The 15,810-nt window shown below is 41.3% G+C and overlaps 1 protein-coding gene across 2 annotated transcripts in view; it reads right to left on the bottom strand.

The window, feature by feature from the left end:
* PIGL (phosphatidylinositol glycan anchor biosynthesis class L) overlaps positions 1-15,810 on the bottom strand; it is an 82,675-nt gene that overhangs the window by 53,908 nt on the left and 12,957 nt on the right. The window lies entirely within an intron of this gene.

Consider the following 15,810-nt stretch of genomic DNA (forward strand, 5'->3'; position numbering starts at 1 on the left):
TTTTTACAATGAGCATGTGTTACTATTATTTTAATAACAGCTTTATCGGGATATAGTTCACATACTATAGAATTCACTCATTTAAAGTGTACAATTCAGTTTTTTTTTTAAGTATATTCACAGAGTTGTGCAACCGTCCCACAAATAAACATTTTCATCACCTCAAAAATAAACCCCATCATGAGTCACTCCCCATTTCCCTCTCCTTCCAGCCCCCTGGCAACCACTGTTCCACTTTCTGTCTCTGCGGGTTTGCCAATTCTAGACATTTAAAATAAATGGAAGCATGCATGTGTGGTTTTTTGTATCTGGCTTTTTTTCACTAAGCATAATGTTTTCTAGGTTCATTCAGGCTGGAACATGAATAAATACTTCATTCCTTTTTGTAGCTGAATAATATTCCAATGTATGACTACACCACATTTAGTTTATCTACTCACCAGCTGATGGGCATTTGGGTTGTTTCTACCTTTGGGCTATTGTGAATAGTGTTGCTGTGAACATTCAGGAATGCTTTTTTTTTTTTTTCATGTATAAGTTTTTGCTTGAATATCTGTTTTTAACTCTTTTAGGCATTTTTGTAGGAGAATTGCTGAGTAATGGTAATTTTATGCTTAATTTTTTTTGAGGAATCACCAAACTATTTTCCATAGTGGTTACACCATTTTACATTCCCACCAGCCATGGATGAGGGTTCCAATTTCTCAGCATCCTTGTCGACACCTGGTATTTCCCTTTTTATTTATTTTAAATGTTATTAATTAATTAATTTATTTAGAGAGAGAGAGAGAGCATGCACAAGCAAGCAAGTGGGGGAGAGGCAGAGAGAAAGGGAGAGAGATATTCCATGCTGACAGCTTGAAGCCTGATGCAGGGCTCTATCTCATGAACCTGGGATCATGACCTGAGCTGAAATCAAGAGTCAAATGCTTAACTGACTGAGCCAGCCAGGCACCCCTCGATAATGTTCTCTAATGCAGAAAAGTTTTCAATTTTGATGAGTCCAATTTGTCTATTGTTCCTTTTACTGCTTGTGCTTTTGGTGTCTTACCTAAGATAGTGCAGCCAAACCAAAGCTCATGCAGATTCATTTCCATATTTTCTTTTAAGAGTTTTATATTTTTGCTCTTATATTTATGTCTTTTTGAATAATTTTTGTGTATGGCATGAAGAAGGAGTCCAACTTGGGTTTTTTTTTTTTTGCATGTGGATATCTAGTTGTTCAGCATCATTTTTAAAAAGAGTATTCTTTCCTTATTTAATTGTCTTGGCTCTATTGTTGAAAATTAATTGACTATGTGAAGATAGCAAGTATTATTAAAAGAAAGAAAGAAAGAAGAAAGAAAGGGAGAGAGAAAGGGAGAAAGAGGGAGAGAAAGAGAGAGAAAAAGGAAGAGAGAAAAAAAAAGAGAATTAAAAAAGGGTAAAGCCTACAAATCTTTTAAATACAGAAATGGCCAGTTAAGCTGTATGGCCAGCTGTATGGCCCTAATGGCCAGCCTTGGGGACAAGGTCTAACTAGCTATGACAGTTTTACCAAACTAGCAGATGTAGCACCACATCATCTTAGATTGCAACATATATAGGCAGCTGCAATTTTTCTTATCCCAAGGTTCTCTAGAACATTCCACAAACGACCAAAAATTATTTCTTGGAACTTGGTGCTCCGAGGAAGCCATCTGAAAGACTGAACTAATAACCTTTCCTCTGGTCATTAACATTATTTGTCTATAAGACTTGCATTTTATTATTATTATTTTTTTTTAAATTTTTTTTTCAACATTTATTTATTTTTGGGACAGAGAGAGACAGAGCATGAACGGGGGAGGGGCAGAGAGAGAGGGAGACACAGAATCGGAAACAGGCTCCAGGCTCTGAGCCATCAGCCCAGAGCCCGACGCATGGCTCGAACTCACGGACCGCGAGATCATGACCTGGTTGAAATCGGACGCTTAACCGACTGCGCCACCCAGGCGCCCCTATTATTATTATTTTGTAAGTGGCTTCACACCCAGTGCAGAGCCCAGCATGAGGCCCAAACTCACAGCCCTGAGATCAAGACCTGAGCTGAGGGGCGCCTGGGTGGCTCAGTCACTTAGTGTCTTGACTCTTGGTTTCCACTCAGGTTATGACCTTGAAGTTCATGGGTTCGAGCCCTGCATCGGGCTCTATGCGTGATGTGGAGCCTGCTTGGGATTCTCTTTCTTTCTGCCCCTCTCCGACTTGTTCTTTCTTTCTCTCTCAAAATAAATAGAAACTAAAAAAAAAAAAAAAAAAAAGAGTTACTGTAGATAATAAGATTCAGCAGAAGCTTCAGATGGCCCCAGCTCGATACCTGAACCCTCTTCTGCCTCTCCAATACTGTTTTCCTGTAGGTAGCTGGCCCTACTCAAACATAGGAAACAATCCGAAAGCAACCAACGGGGGGGGGGGGGGGGGGGGGGGAGGGTATCCCCTATGCATGACAACTTTAAAAACAATAGAAAAAAGAAGGAAGGAGAAAAGAATGTAAGCGAAAAGCAGCTGAAAAACCTATATAATTCCAAAATATCTTCCAGGATGTCAAAGCATTAAAACACAATATTAAAACAAAAGAAAACAAAACAAAAGGGCTTAAAGAAGAGATTTAAGGGTTTCAAGACGGGGTTTTTGCATAACAGAAATGGAAGCTAGTGCAGCTTGGCAAATAGGCAGGGAAAAACAACTATTCGAAATAAAGTGAGAAACATGATGGGAATGTTGAAGAGATCTCAAAATTAAAAGGGACACTGACAAACAGATCATAGAGGAGAAGAGAGTTATGAAAGAAAAAGTAGATCCAACACACAGAAATTAGGGTTTCTGAAGAAAAAAGACAAAGCAAATGGAACAGAGAGATAAAATGGAATCTACAGATTGAAAGGCCTACCATATCCCAAGAAATCTCAATTTAGAACAATCAATGCCAAAACACAACATGGTGAAGTTCTGAAACTACAAGGATAAAGAAAATCAGTTGGTATCCAGGCAGAAGAAAATGTTCTATGACGGGGAAAGAAACAACTAAGGGAATAGAGGGTTTTGTTTCATTTTGTTGTTTTTTTGTTTTTTTGTGGTGTGTGTGTGTGTGTGTGTGTGTGTGTGTGTGTGTGTGCTTTAAGTAGGCTCCATGCCCAGTGTGGAGCCAATTTGGGGCTTGAACTCATGACCCTGAGATCAAGACCTGAGCAGAGATCAAGAATTGGATACTTATCCAACTGAGTCACCCAGATGCCCCTGGGAATAGTGGTTTTTGAAAAGAACGTGTCATAAACCTTGATAAAGTAAAAGTAATAATATAATGGGAACAATTAATTAATTAATTTTAATGTTTTCCTTTTTAATTCATTTTTGAGAGAGACAGAGCATGAGCAGGGGAGCGGCAGTGAGAGATGGAAACACAGAATCTGAAGCAGGTTCCAGGCTCTGAGCTGTCAGCATGGAGCCCTATTTGGGGCTTGAACTCACGAACTGCCAGATTATGACCTGAACCAAAGTCAGCCGCTGAACCAACTGAGCCACCCAGGCAACCCTCTTCAATTTTTTTTTTTTTTTTTTAATATAAAGGCTGAACAATATCCACTTAGAAATAATATAGTTTAAAATTATTGGAACTTTTGGTTTATAACTAACGTATGCTCATTATCAAAACGATGAAAAAAAATACAGAAAAGCATAAACAAAGTATATACCCCTTTTTAAAACTCAGTATTATATTATGAATATCTTCCTGGGCTACTAGAAAATTGTGGTTTAATGCTCTGTAGCACGGCCATGTAATTGATCATATACTGCTACATTAGGTTGTTACCAATTTCTTGCTATTACAAATAGTGCTGTAATAAATACCACAACATACAGTCACCTTGAATCCTTTTTTTTTTTTTTTAAGTTTACTGATCTATTTATTTAAGTAATCTCTACACCCAACGTGGGGCTCGGATTTACACCCTCGAAATCAAGAGTTGCACGCTCCTGGGACTGCACCAGCCGGGCACCCCACCTTGAATCCTATTTTTATTGTATATTCGTAACCTCTCCCGAGGAATGAAGAGTAGACACACATGCATGCTTGGTTAAGGCCGCTGCTCTCTGGTCCCGCTTTACTTCTTCTTTTGCATTGCTTCCCCCAGTCTTGTCACTGAAAACCTCCCTTCTGTTCTAGAATAATCTGCCTTTGAAGCCGTACTGAAGCAGCTTTCACTTTTCACATAATAGCCCCATATCAGCTGGGGCTACTTCGGTCTCCATCCCTGGTTTCTTTTCTAGGAAACATTGTTGTCCTTTGCGCCTTCTGGGAGGATGGGAGCCCTGACTTGCTCTTGCCAACTGGGACTGGAACCGTGCCCTTGAGCCTCAGCCCAGTCACTTCTTTGTGTGTTTGGAGGAAAGAACTGCACCAGGCTTTATTTTAATCTCTTACAGTGAGAGGATGCTTGGTCAGATCTACTTTGGCAGCCAGCATATCGTCTTTTTTAAAATTTTTTATTTTTTGTAGTGGAAAGGCTCTTAGGGGCTCGGGAGGAGAGGGGGTTTAATTGCCAACACGACCCCAATTGTCCCAGACTCTGCTTTGTGGCTTCTTTTTCACTGTATGATTTGTATGGATTTATTGGAAAACACAAAGACTTCCAGGAACTGTTAGCAAGCCAGACTCATTTATGTTTCCTAGTAGGTACTGGATTCTATTTCCCTGTGAAGCTAAAATTAGTCTGTAGAAGTCTTGGGCTTGTTAATGTCAAACTCATGTTAAGACAAGCACTGGGAGAGATGAGATTTTTATTGTGCTGCGACCTTAGAACAAAGTGGAGCCGAATCCGTAGAATGGCAAAATAAAGAGCTGTAGAAAAATTCTTCCAAGCGAAAGTACTCATCTACACTTCCTAGAAAATTAAAAATAACTATGCAAGGCAGGGACCTAGACTGTTTTTACTTAATTAAAGAAAGTGAAAACAATTTCACTAAAGAAAGCGAGGAGAGAAAAAGTGAGGAAAGGGGGTTGGGATGTATAGACATCACTCAGGTCTGTGAGACTACACCTTTACATGCTGGCCATGGACAGAAAGCTTATGGTATGAGTGGAATGAATCATTCATTTATTTAACAAACATGTCTTCATGCAACCACTATGTATCAAGGATTACAACAGAATTGGGGGCTTATGGCATAGAGTGAAAAATCAGGGGGTGCCTGGGTGGCTCAGTCGGTTGGGCGGCCGACTTCGGCTCAGGTCATGATCTCGCGGTCCGTGAGCTCGAGCCCCGCGTCGGGCTCTGTGCTGACAGCTCAGAGCCTGGAGCCTGTTTCGGATTCTGTGTCTCCCTCTCTCTGACCCTCCCCCATTCATGCTCTGTCTCTATCTCAAAAATAAATAAACGTTAAAAAAAAAAATTAAAAAAAAAATCAGTGTACATGCCAGGATAGAATGGGACAATGAGAATGCGATGAAAGTGCCCACAAAAAATCTGGGCAAATCAGCGATGCCACGGGATTCTAAGTTAACCCTTGAGCTGAGGTTGAAGGAGGAATAGGAGTTTGCTAGAGGGACCAGATGGGTGTTAGGAAGGGAGGAAGCCTGCTAGAGGGAGAGGCAAATGTGTCGATGCATAAGAAAGCCTGGTACATTCTGAGGCCCTGCCTAGATGTGAGCCTCAGCATAGACTGGGTACTGTGCTGTCCTGCCTTTTTTTTGTCATGGGAACAGATGTGATGTGGGTATAAGCAGGGAGATAGGGCTCAGACCACGAAAAGCTTTGAGACCTTGCAAATCTTGCCTAACAATAGGTCATTGGGCCCCAGGGCACTTTAATGGGCATAGGTTATCATTGGGTGGGGGGTATCAGCTTTGTTTTATTCCATCCTGATCAGGTCTCCCTTGAACCCCCACCCTTTCTAGTCAGAGCACTTTGGAGCCCTGTATCTGACTTTCTCCCCACTTACCCCCCAGAACAAGGCTCATGAAAAGACCATGGTGTTTATAAAAAGGCTTAAAAGCATTGTTATATTTTCAAAGAATTCCATTCTATGCTTTGAATTTATCACATCAAATCTTATCACAATGTACACAGAATTCTTTCTTTTTTTTTTTTAATTTCTTTTTAATGTTTACTTATTTTTGAGAGAGACAGAGACAGAATGCGAGTGGGTTAGGGGCAGAGAGAGAGGGAGACACAGAATCCGAAGCAGGCTCCAGGCTCCAAGCTGTCAGCACAGAGCCCGACGCGGGGCTCGAATTCACGAGCTGTGAGACCATGACCTGAGCCAAAGTCAGACGCTCAACTGACTGAGACACCCAGGTGCCTCCACAGAATTATTTCTAATTTCGCATTCACTTGTATGGATAGAACTTAAGTAGAGATGGAAGAATATTTTATTAGGTATGTGGGGTAGTCTTTAAATATATATAAAATTTAGAAATATAGGCTTCCTAAAAGAAAAAAGAAATCCAACTGTACAGAATTCTGCAGAATTAAAAAGCGAAAGTATCGCTCTTCCCTGCCCCAATTAAGGAGTAGCTACTATTAAGAAGTCTCGGACGCATCTTTTTAGAAATTATCTATGCATACAAAATATACATGTGTTTTTTGTTGTTTTGAAAAATATAAACAAAATAATTCTATGGACTCTTCTAATATATTAAGAAGCACAGCCAAATGAGGAGGAAATCTGTAGGTTGCATTTCCCAGTCACATGCAATTCCCAAGTACCCCAGAGAGGGTCTCCGATCTCCATTGTAGGCCTGAACGTTAGCAGACGTGCACAGTGAGACAGTTTTCCATTGTTGCAGCAGCCATGACCGTCAGGCCAATGCCTATTAGCCAAGCTCCTATACCTTGAACTGTTCTCTTTCTTCAATATCTAGCACAGTGCCTTGCCCATTCCAGGCACTTAATATGTATCTGTTAACAATATACATTTAAATATCATATGACTCAATACAGCAGAACCCCGAGGTATTAAGACCTGGGTAAAGTTACCGAAAGTATCCATTTGTTGCCTAATGCCTGAGATTATGCCTTCTTTTCTTGACAACTGAATATTTTTTCCCTCTGTAAGTGATTTACTTGGGTGAGCTCCTCTGGCTAAGTGTTTCCCTGAGATCCAGCAAGGAGGTTCAGAACAATGGAAAAAGGAACTGACCACACACAATGCCAACTCAATGTACTCTTAAATACACACGGGTCTTTCAAATACAGTAACAAATGGCTGACCTACTTTCCTGCAGAAAGGCAGGAATCAATTCCGTCTTCCTTTCTGTTTTTGAATCCCAGCACTGCCATTTATTAAATGGGTGACCGCAGAGAATTCTCTTAATCCGTCTGACCTTTAGTTTCTTCATGTGAAACAAATAAAGGATAAGGAAACCTATTGTGGACAGTTAGTCAAAGACTCAAAGGAGATGACCTTTGTCGAAGTATGTGTCTGGCATGGGGTAGAGGTAAGATATGATGGTTGAAGCCGGGGCTCCAGAGACGGAGTGCTTCAGGTCAAATGCCAGCTCCAGTACTAACTAGCTGGATGACCTCAGGCAAATCACTCCGCCTCTCCCTACATCACCGGTTTCTTATCTACGACATGGGAAAAGTAATTGGATGAGACTGAGGATTAAGTGAGATCATGTGTTTGATATGGTTTTTGGCACTGACGGTAATGGCTGACTCTATACTTATCATTATTATTACGAGTGTAGGTCCTCCATTAAACTTCTCTTTCTCTTCCTCCCCCAAATTCTTCTCTTTGACTCCTCTGAATATCCTAAAGTAAGATTCCAAAACCCTGCTTTTCCTGGGTTGTGAAACGAGAGTCGGAAAGAGTGAATACAGCTTGCGAGTTGCTAGGGACTGAGTTGCGTCCTCCTGAGATTCATGTGTTGGAACCCTTAACCTCCAATGTGACTGTATTTAGAGACAGGGTTTTTAGGAAGTCATTAAGGTTAAGCGAGGTCATAATGGTGGAGCCCTAATCCTGCAGGGCTGGTGACCTCGTAAGTGGAGAACGAGAGAGAAATTTCTCCCACTCCTCTCCGTGTGAACGTACAGGAAGAAGTCAGCCATCTGCAAGCCAAGAAGCGAACCCTCTGCAGAAACTTGGTGCTGCTGGACCTTAATCTGGAAGTTCCAGCCTCCAGAACTGTGAGATAATAAAGTTCTTTTGTCTAAGGCACACAGGCCATGGTGCTTGGCTATGGTAGCCTGAGCTAAGACACACGGTTCCCTCGAATCTTCAAACTGGCTTCTTGAAGTATTTATTTTTTAAATATATTTATTTTTATAAGTTTATTTATTTACTTTGAGAGAGAGAAAAAGCATGAGTGGGAGAGGGGTAGAGAGAGAGGAAGAGAGTGAGGGAGAGAGAGAATCCCAAGCAGGCTCCCCACTGTCAGTGCAGAGCCCGACACAGGGCTCAAACTCAGGAACCGTGAGATCACGACCTGAGCCGAAGTCAGACGCTTAACTGACTGAGCCACCTAGGTGTCTCTTTAAGTGTTTGTTTTTGACAAGTTTACTACCCTTCCACTGTAGCATTTCACAAGTAGGGGATGTTGCTGAAGCTGCATGCTCTTCAGAATATATATGAAAAAATTAATAAATTAAGATAGAGGATGAGAGTAATGACCTTTGGTTTGAGGGCAGTTTTCACAACTCTGATCTGGCCCTGAGAAAACATCTTGCGTTGCTGGGCCAAAGCAGATACTGCACAGGAGGAAGTCTGTGTGTATAATACGGGTGCCTGAGCACAAGCCCATTCATATTATTATTTATCTTAATAGTGAGCAAAGAAATCACAACATACACTGACAGAATATGCGTCACTATAATTACAGTATGCATTACAGAACCTACTGGCATAGATAAAGGAGGAAATTACCCCATGACGATCCCAATAGTTTACCCTGAGTCAAGTAAAATGGAGAATAAATTGAAACAGGTTTTTTCTTTTTTACAAGCTTATTTATTTTTTTAGTAATTTCTACACCCAATGTGGGGCTCAAACTCACAACCCCAAAATCAAGAGTTGCATGCTCTGGGCACATGGGTGGCTCAGTTGGTTGAGCGTCCAACTCTTGGTTTTGGTTTCGGTCATGATCTTGTGGTTCATGGGTTTGAGCGCCCCATAGGGCTCTGCAGCTGGCAACACAGAGTCTGCTTGGGATTCTCTCTCTTTCTCTGCTCTTCCCCACTCATGCTGTCTCTGTCTCTCTCAAAAATAAATAAGTAAACTTAAAAAAAAAAAAAAAGAGTCACATGCTCTTCAATTGATCTGGCCAGGCGCCCCTGAAACTTTTTTCTTATCCCTTTGTAGGGTACTGAAACGAACAGGAGCTCCCCAATCTAACCCAATGAAGGTCGATTCCCAACAAAAATCCCTAACACAATATAGAATATCTTTCATAACCAGCAGCCAACACAGCTAATGGTAAAACACTAGATGCGTTCTCAGTCAAATCATGAATGCTCTTACCACAACTGTTTAACATAGTCTAAGAAACTCCGCTCCAAGCAATAAGAATTGGAACATAAATAAGAGGCATACGTGGAAAAATGGAAGACTATATTAGTATTATTTGCAGATGATTTACCCATAACACTAAGAGAATCAAGTGAAAGGCTGTTAGGCTTTTTAAAGTTTCATATGTGGATGGCTGTTAACAAAATACACATAAAAATCAGTAAATCTTTTCCATACCAGTGGTGAAGTATTAGAAAATATATCAGAAAAAGTCTTATTCATAACAATAACAAAAAATAAGATGAGCCAAAATGACCTTAGTTATGAACGTTTTTGGTACCCGGATGGAGAAAACTGCACGAAGTCCTGTCTTTTTTCTCAGTAATTCATCATCTGGGAATCTACCTAAGGAAAGGGCCAGACCTTCAACAATTTATTAACAGATTTTAAGATACTTAAATATTGGAAAAATGGAAATATTCAATATCAGGAGTATGTTAATTAAGTTATAGTACATCCTGTGATCACATCTTTACAATGATTCTAAGGATGATTTAAACAAATTTTTTTAATGTTTATTTATTATTGAGAGACAGAGCATGCGTATGGGAAGGGCAGAGAGAGAGGGAGACACAGAATCCAAAGCAGGCTCCAGGCTCTGAGTTGTCAACACAGAGCCTGATGTGGGACTCGAACCCATAAGCTGTGAGATCGTGACCTGAGCTGAAGTCGGACCCTTAACCGACTGAGCCACCCAGGCACCCCTGATTCTAAGGACGATTTAATGACTTGGGGGAAAAAAAAGTAGGATGCAGAATTCTTGACACCATCTGATGCTAATTTTGTTTAAGTTTCCCTATTCCCACCCCTGAGGTTACATGACACCAAACACATAATTCTCATCATTCATTGCATGTGGTTTTCTCTTCTTGCCGTGCCTGATCTCCATATTCTCTTCTTGCCCCACTGATCTAAGGGCAATTGCATCCACTCTGATAGTTTCAATTCTCCTATGTGCTAAGGATGTCTAATCTGTTCTATTCCATAACCCAATTCTTCTCCTTCGCAAACTATGCCAGCTAATCTTTATCCACCTAGATCTCTAGGCCTATAATTTCCATTATCCCTGATTTCTTCTTTCTTCAAATCCTGCCATTTAAACCTCTTAAATAAGACTCGAATTCATCCCCTCATCTCCCTCTTACATGTGCTGCACTCTAAACTGAGACATTCTCAGGGGCACCTGCGTGGCTCAGTCAGTTAAGCATCAGCTTGGGCTCAGGTCATGATCTCGTGGTTTGTGAGTTCGAGAGTCCTGCTTTGGGCTCTTTGCTGTCAGCTTAGAGCCTGCTTCGGATCCTCTGCCCCTCCCCTGCTTTGTCAAAAATAAATAAAAACATTAGAGAAAATAAAATACATTGAGACATTCTCCTTTCATCAGGACCAATGCACAAGACGGACTTGTCTATGGTCCCAATCTCTTTAATCCATTCTATCCTCCTCAGAGTCGTCAGAGGGATCATTCTAAGACGCACAGCTGGTGCTCTGTCTCTGCTACTCATTGTTTCTGTTTTTGTTGTGATGCCATGAAGGTTCAAACGGTAAGAGATGCATGTCCTGCCAGGGCTATTTTATTTACTGCTCATCTAAACTTTCCTACCTCCCCCTTTTCCCATTGTGGGAGGAAGCCGCTAAGTAAAGCAGGTACTGAAATGAAAAAGGAAACCCAGGGAGAGTGACTCAGCTCATAGACAATGCATGGAGACAATCTAAGCCTAACAATCTGCTGGAAGTTTCTCACCAAAGTGGTCTTACTCAACTTAGTGCCATTTATAGTTTCCTCCCTTCCCTAGGCCCTGCTGTGGATCTTCTAGAGATGTGAGCAGTTTTCCAGGTGCTCCCCACAGAACCTATTCTGTCTTTTAGGCCTGTTTTCCTTTGTTTACCTCTGCTTAACCTACCTTTGGTTCCTTGCTATGGATTGGACACTTGAAATACATCTCTGCGTCCTACGCAGTCCTATAAGGAAGCCCCAGCCTAGGCCAATCCCCTGGACCTTCGCTAACCAAACAAAACCACGAGGCTATGTGGGGTATAAAGCAAACAGTCTTTGCAAGACAGTGAGGCGAAATGAGCGTTTTTTTCCCCTACCTAGAGGCATTCCCAGCATCCTGATGCTGAAACAAAGCACTCGTATACTGGGGAAGCCGGTATCTAGCAGCAACTACAGTGGGTGAGAAGTTGGTAGAGGTGGTGGTGGTGGTGAGCCATGCAGGGCGGGAGACCTGAGGGAAAGTCTGTCAGGGACCCCAAGTTTTTCTCCATAACATAAAGAGATGGACAGAAGGAAAATTCCCCCCTTTTTGGCAGGACGCAGTTGTGTTTGTGTGTGACCCCTGGAACTGCTGTCGTCATCACCTCGCAACCACGAGGGGAGCTTACTGACATGATGGAGACAGTCTCGCAGAGAGGTGGGAAGCACTTGGGTCCTACGTGATGCTGTTGAGCCAACCCGGAGCCATCTTGCTTTTGGATGACTTCATATGTGGGAGGACGTGTGTTACTGATGAAGCCGCCTAGATGGATCCCAGCACATTCATCATTCACTGGTAACTTATTAGACTCACCCAGGCCTGCCTATACTCGTAACTCCCTTCCTTCATCTAATAGGGTACTCATTCTAATCTTGTAAGGGTAAAAAAACGAAGTCTAACTGGGACTTTGTTGAAATGGTGCAGAAACTAGGAATAAACAAACGGTGAGTGAGGGCAGTGGTACCTTCTTCTTTTTGCTTCTTTTAATTTTTAAAAATGTTTTATTTATTTTTGAGAGAGAGAGAGAGAGAGAGAGAGACAGAGCGTGAGCAAGGGAAGGGCAGAGAGAGAGAGGGAGACACAGAATCCAAAGCAGGCTCCAGGCTCTGAGCTGTCAGCACAGAGCCCGACTCGGGGCTTGAACTCGTGAACCACAAGATCATGAGCTGAGCTGAAGTCAGGCACTCAACCAACTGAATCACCCAGGCGTCCCTAGACATCAGATATTTCTGACGTCAGAATAATGTTTATTAAATAATGTTTATTTTTGTGTGTATGTGGGGAGGTGAGGGGCAGAGAGAGAGGGAGATAGAGGATACAAAACAGGCTCTGCTCTATCAGCGCAGAGCTTGACGTGGGACTTGAACTCACAAATTGTGAGCGGAAACAGAGTCGGATACTTAACCGACTGGGCCACCCAGGAGCCCCAGTGGTAACTTCTTTGTGCACAGACATAGCAGCCTCTACTTTTGCACTTTCTTCCTGTCCTTAGCTGTATATCTAGAATATAGATAACAGAAACCACCTACCAGACAAATGAGCTATCTCTTCCTTATAGATTTCCCTCTTATGTCTCAGGGTTAAGGTCAACTGTTGAGTAAAGTTACCAGTTCATCCTAGAAACTGGTTAGTGTTTACCTACTTATAGGTAAACCATCCAAATGGGGCTCAGCTCCCGGACAAACAGTATCTGAAAATGATGATATAACTAGATACAGGTTATAGTAACGATGTAACTTATTTAGTACTCCTGCCCTATAAAAATGGCAGAGTAAATGTTGTTTTGTAGGAATGAATTGAAAACATCAGCAGAATTACTACTTTGGCCTTTTACATGCTTTGAGGGTGATCATTTTTTTTTCTTTGCCTATACTTAAAGGAACTTGTGTCTTCATCATGTTTTAAGTTGTATTATCCTGTTCTTGCACATTAGCCAATAACATTAAAAAAAAAAAACTCAAAAAAAAGGAAGGACAATCGAATTTATAATAAATCCCAAAAGCTATGTTGCTGGTGAAGAACAGATATTTAAGCCCCAAAACTAGTAATACTCACAAACTCCAGTTGCTGTTATATAGACCTCTGATTTTTTAAAATAACAATACAGTAAACAATAATAAGACACTAAAAAATATTTTTACACGCCAGAAAATAGTAGGAGAAAGGAGTGTCGTATGGTACTTGACATTTTTTCTATATAAAAATTAAAAAAAAATTTTTTTAATGTTTATTTATTTTTGAGACAGAGAGAGACAGAGCATGAACAGGGGAGGGTCAGAGAGAGGGAGACACAGAATCTGAAACAGGCTCCAGGCTCTGAGGTGTCAGCACAGAGCCCGACGCGGGGCTCGAACTCACGGACCACGAGATCATGACCTGAGCCGAAGTCGGATGCTTAACCGACTGAGCCACCCAGGCGCCCCTATATAAAAATTTTCAAACAGAAAAGTTAACAAGAATAGTATAATGAACACTCATGTACCTTTCACCAAGGCTCAACTTGTTAATATTGTGCTATTTTGGTTTAATCTATATAGGTATGCATTTTTTCCCCAAAATCATTTTAAAGTAAATTACAGACATCAGTCATATTATATTTAGCCTTGATTTTCAATATCTGCTTTTCAAGTATTTTTTCATTCATGTTTTATAAAATCCTTTAAAAAAGATTAAAAAAAAAAGAATTATTATGTTTATCCTGTTAAACAGCAAGACTTACAGGGGTGCCTGGGTGGCTCTGTCACTTAAGTGTCTGACTTTTGCTCAGGTCATGATCTTGTGGTTTGCAAGCCTGAGCCTTGCATTGGGCTCTCTGCTGTCAGCGTGGAGCCTGCTTTGGATCCTCTGTCCCCCTCTCTCTCTGCCCCTCCCCTCTTGCTCTCTCTGTCTCTCAAAAATAAATAAACATTTAAAATAATGGGGTGCCTGGGTGGCTTGGTCGGTTAAGTGTCCGACTTTGGCTCAGGTCATGATCTCGCGGTCCGTGAGTTCGAGCCTCGTGTTGGGCTCTGTGCTGACCGCTCAGAGCCTGGAGCCTGTTTCCGATTCTGTGTCTCCCTCTCTCTCTGCCCCTCCCCTGTTCATGCTCTGTCTCTCTCTGTCTCAAAAATAAATAAATGTTAAAAAAAAAAATGAAAAAAAAAGCCAAGATTTACAGTGTAAGAGAAAAGAGATTTGATGTATTAATCAAAGGCATTAAACAAATCCCCTGAAATATTAATTCTACATTGCAGTCATTAGTATTCCTGGTTTCTTTTTCCTTAAACAAATATATATATACTAGCTCTGTCCACTATGAAGTTCAAGTAACCATAGGAAATAACACCATAGAAATAAACACTCAAGTAACTCTGGCTATGGTCTCTAAACGCCACACCCTCCTAAGAGACACCAAAACTCCTTGGAGGGATGGCTGATGCCAGGACTGAGGCGGGAAAGAACACAAGAAGGTGCTGGGAAATCTGGTTGTCCTTGATAGCAAGCAAATTCTACAAGACTAAAGACGTCACACCCAAAGGACACAGGGGCTAACATGAAGAGTCTCAACAGTCACAGATGAGACAACCGGAGGATCAAAGAACATGACTGAAACTGAAACCCTGAATACCTAAAAACACATAGGTACTCAATGAAATGAAAAAGTGCCCTCCCCCATCCAAGCAACAAACAACAGATTACCACTGGAAGTACGTAGGGCATCAACTCCTTATTCTGAAAATGGCAATTATCTGAAAATGGCAATTGAGGAATTAAGCATTTATCCTGCTGTCTTTTCGGATCAAATTATATATTGGGATAATTAAATAAATAGCCCCAGTTGATAAAGTTTTGCTTTGCAGCTAATATACTTAGAATGCAGGAGAGATTTAGAAACTCAGCATTCGGCTATTTCTAGTTAAACAGTGATTCAGGCAATCATGAAAACATTACATGAAAGGTGGGTGTGGGACTTTAAAATGAAAGGCACAGCTGTTGCCATGTGAATTCACTGATCCATCGTGGAGTCACCGTAAGACAATCAGATGGCATGTGTCCCCTGAAATGATGCTATATAAAGTGCACGGTATAGTTTATGCAGTATTCTCACCCCTGAAAGTTACAGTTAAGTTCTAGTTTGCAAGAAATACGGATGACAGAACAACTTAATACCATGAGGAGGCAGGCAGACAGATCCAGAATGTGTGACGTCCTGTATGACAACTAAGTTTTCTCAACAATCAAAGACAAGGTGGGGAAGGGAGGAAGGGACAATGAAACAATATCAACCAACTATGCGTGTGGACTCGTTCACATCCTGACTTGAAAAAATCAACTGTAAAAAGACGGTGAGCTACTTGGACAAACATCTATGGATTAGGTAGGTGTTGGGGGGGACACCAGGGAATTGTTGCTATTAATTTTGTTAGAGGTGATGATGATGGCATTGTGACCATAGGAAAAAAAAAAGTCTATCTTCTTAAGAGAGGTGTATCGGGGCGCCTGGGTGGCGCAGTCGGTTGAGCATCCGACCTCAGCCAGGTCACGATCT

This window comes from Puma concolor, chromosome E1, assembly GCF_028749965.1.
Source record: "Puma concolor isolate L17-30 chromosome E1, mPumCon1.1.hap2, whole genome shotgun sequence".
Lineage (NCBI taxonomy): Eukaryota > Metazoa > Chordata > Mammalia > Carnivora > Felidae > Puma > Puma concolor.